The sequence below is a fragment of the Notolepis coatsorum genome, assembly GCF_963971535.1.
Source record: "Notolepis coatsorum genome assembly, chromosome: 5".
Classification (NCBI taxonomy): Eukaryota; Metazoa; Chordata; class Actinopteri; order Aulopiformes; family Paralepididae; genus Notolepis; species Notolepis coatsorum.
The window spans coordinates 107,968,439-107,972,085 of NC_140169.1; positions in this window are offsets into that span (position 1 = coordinate 107,968,439).

The window sequence follows — 3,647 nt, forward strand, 5'->3', positions numbered from 1 at the left end:
TGTGCGAATTGCAAGACAAGCCCCCGCCTCAACATTGACTCCATCCACTTCGACATATGGCACTGCTGTAGCCATATGTGATGATAGTCCCAAAGCGCACCCGCCGCCATTTGGCGCTGGCCCGTAAGGAACTGTAGATAGGCGTCCCGGTCCCACCCGCTGTGCGTAGCCAACTCTGGACCCACTAACCATGTGGCCAGGGCATTTCGTGGAGTCGGGACATCGGTCCCTGACACAACCAACGAGGCAATCGCACCCAAGGGGGGACCTCGACAGAAGAGGCCGGTTTGATACGGGAGAAGCTGACATCATACCAGGTGACAAGAGCTCCCCCACTGAACACCCCTCCAGCATGGACCACTGAGGGGCTGTTCTGCAGCTGGACATGCAAGGTGTGAGGACCCCATGGGTTCCTACACACCGTAGCCCTGCAGTGATATTACTACCACCCAAATCACACGCGCCTGCCAGACCACTACCGGGCTCTCCGGAGTGGGAGGCACTAACGTGATAACCGGCCTGGTGAAGGCGAGGTCGGGGAAACCCGTGCTGAGAATTCTTCCGAAGAGGCCTCGAGTCCCCCTGCTGACAACCTTTAAAGGTGACAGACGTAACACCAGGCTCCCCAAACGCAGATGCAGAACGCGTGGCGAGGGAGCCGCGTGACAGCACAATATTCTCACGGACAGACCCAGGCTCAGCCATCAACTGGGTGTCAGCCCCTGTCTCCATGAGAAGCGAAACGTGGGGCCGCATACGCTTCAATGAAGACCCGCGGCCCGCAGCCAAAGGAAACAAATCAGAGCCCCTTTTCCGCTGGTGTTGGGGGAGGGAGTGATCGGAGAGCGGGCTGCACACAGCAGGACGGCGACGGTTTCTTAGGCTGTGCTCATCCAATGTAGCCGATCCCTCGGCCACCAAGGCTGTCGGCCTTGTGGACACCTGTTGACGTAGAGCCCAGGGTACCTCAGGCGGGGGAAACATGGCCGCTGGTCGAGGGCCTCGCCATAGTCGCTGACGAGGCCGTGCTCTCACCTCTGGCTGCATGGCGTGAGGCGGTGTGGGGCCCAGGTCAAATACCGCCCGCGTTTCCGCAGAACGACAAAAAAGTCCTTCTACGGAAAGAGGAGCCTTAAGTAGAAGAAACCTTTCCTCCTCCCCAAGGGAAGACTGCTCCAACCAGAGATGCCTATTAATAAGTGTTGATAGCATCCTGATCCTCCCTGCGGTTATAGCTTGCGACTGATTCAAGATTTCTATAACCCCAAAAACATGCACGATGTTTTCAGCGTCGGCTGGCCCTGCAGCCCCACTACCCGACGCCAATGTGGACAGAAAAACAATCAGCTGAGCCACGACACTGGCCGCAGCTAAATTCCATCCTATGGCAGTATAAACATCATCAGTCCATACTGCCACCTGCTGGGCCGACTTGCTCTCAGGCGTCGGCTTCCGGGTGGGACACCGTTCAACCCCGCCAGGGCAAAGGATCGATGCTACCTGGCTCTCAAGCCAAGGCACACCTGCCTTACGCCCTGTTGTCAGCCTGTCGTAAAAAGGGTAAATAAGTCTCAGCAAAACCCCCACATTAGCTACCGACTGACCTTCATCAATGAACCGGTTAAGAGGAGGGAAAAGCGGTGACATCCCACAGCGGGGAACAGTAGAACAGTGACCCAGCATTACAGCATTAGCAGCGCGCTCCAGGATAGCCGGGAAAACGTCCAACTCAGAGTCACGTTTACCCAGATATCCTGCCCCTTGCGCCAATACACAACTCGGTTGTCTCACAGGACAACAAGCAGTATTACTAACACCAGCATTAATGCCTGATGGCACAGAGCCTACCTGAGCGCGAGTTAGCCCGATAGCTAAACATCGCGCGACGTCCCTCGATCTGCTGTCAAAAGACGAGGAAACCCCAGGACAGACCTGTTACGACCCTGGCTCAAAGGCCCGCAACCTATGTGCAAACCAACACCAAAACCCTGTGCTCAAACTCAAAATGCTACTCTATTAAGGAATTACTGGTGTAAACTAAAGTACAAGGACAGAAGACCGTGATAGCTATCTGTTACCCAACACTTCTCTAACCACAGACCCTGCATGTGTGTTTCCAGGGCTGGTTTTAAAGCTCCCAGCAGGTAACCAATCAGCACTAATTAACTAATTGGCAGCCCTCACCTGCATGCCCCGTGACACAGGAGTGATCAGGCCTGCATGCACAGTGACACAGGAGTGATCAGGCTCCTAGTACATAACACCTCCCCCACCAAACTGGTTGCCCAAGAGGCAACCACTACACAACAACCCATAAACAAAACAAAAAACAACTGTGACCCCTTAGTTGTCAGGGCCACTACCACAACAGCGATAATGGGTACCACAAACACCGGTACTATGACCGTGAGAGGGCGTCTGCTAGCACGTTGTCCCTCCCACGAATGTGGCGAATATCCAAGTTATACGCCTGGAGGAACAAACTCCATCGCATCAAACGATGGTTCGAGTTCACCATGCTGCGAAGAAAAACCAAAGGGTTATGGTCTGTATACACAACAAGGGGTAAACTGGAGGATCCAACGTAAACATCAAAATGGTTCAAGGCAAGAACCAAAGCGAGCGCCTCCTTCTCTATAGTAGAGTAGTGCAGCTGATGCCTGTCAAACTTTTTAGAAAAGTAGCACACTGGGTGCTCCACCTCTAATGCATCCTCTTGCAGGAGGACGGCTCCAGCACCGAGGTCACTAGCATCCACTGCCAACTTGAATGGCAGTTGAAAATCGGGAGCTGACAGAACGGGAGCGCTAATCAGAATACCCTTAATGCTCTCAAAAGACTGTTGACAAGTCTCAGTCCACACGAAAGGTACCTTAGGACTGAGCAGATTGGTCAAAGGGGCAACAACAGAAGCAAAGTTCCTACAGAAACTCCTATAGTACCCTGCCATACCCAGGAAGCGCTTTAACTCCCGCCTGGTGATGGGAGCAGGGAAGCCCACTATAGCCTCCACCTTAGCTGCAATGGGGCACACATGCCCACGTCCAACCACCTTACCCAGGTAGGTAACCGTGGCCTGTCCAAATTCACATTTTGCAAGGTTAACTGTCAAGTTAGCATCACCCAACCGCTTGAACACTTCCGCCAGATGCTCCACATGTTGTGACCAAGAGGAACTGTGGATAACCAGGTCATCCAGATATGCCTCACAGAACGCTACCCCGGCCAGGACCTTGTTCACTAGCCGCTGAAACGTCGCTGGAGCATTTCGCATGCCAAAGGCCATCACTGTATACTGGCAGAAACTCTCTGGTGTGACAAAAGCGGATATCTCACGTGCTCGCGGAGTAAGCGGAACCTGCCAGTATCCCTTTAGCAAATCCAAGTTCACACAACAGGATGTTAACACTTTCACTACCACACTACAGCCGGTTAACCCTTTCACTACCACACTACAGGAGGTTAACCCTTTCATTACCTCACTGCAGACAGTTAACCCTTTCACTACCACACTACAGACGGTTAACCCTTTCACTACCACACTACAGAAGGTTAACCCTTTCACTACCACAACAGACGGTTAACCCTTTCACTACCACACTACAGACGGTTAACCCTTTCACTACCACACTACAGAAGGTTAACCC